Here is a 302-nt window from a genome sequence, read left to right on the forward strand (position 1 = left end):
TCATCAGGCAGTGCTCCAGTCCCCTCATCATCCTCATAGCCCTCTCTCTAGCAGATCCCTGTCCCTCTTCAACTGAGGAGCCTCAAACTGAACGCAGCACTGAAGCTGGGGTCTCACCAGGGCAGAGTAGAGGCTGAGGAGAGCCTCCCTCGATTTTAAAACCCCGAAGCACACAAAGGAAGGTAGCCCCCAGGAGATCCTTGAGGATGCAGAGAGTGGGCTTGGAGCCTACTTTGGAGTAGTCCATGAACAAAAGACAGCAGCAGAAGAGGTGCACCACTGATTACACAGGATGCTGCAAA

The sequence above is a fragment of the Pogoniulus pusillus genome, chromosome 11, assembly GCF_015220805.1.
Source record: "Pogoniulus pusillus isolate bPogPus1 chromosome 11, bPogPus1.pri, whole genome shotgun sequence".
NCBI classification, from domain to species: Eukaryota; Metazoa; Chordata; class Aves; order Piciformes; family Lybiidae; genus Pogoniulus; species Pogoniulus pusillus.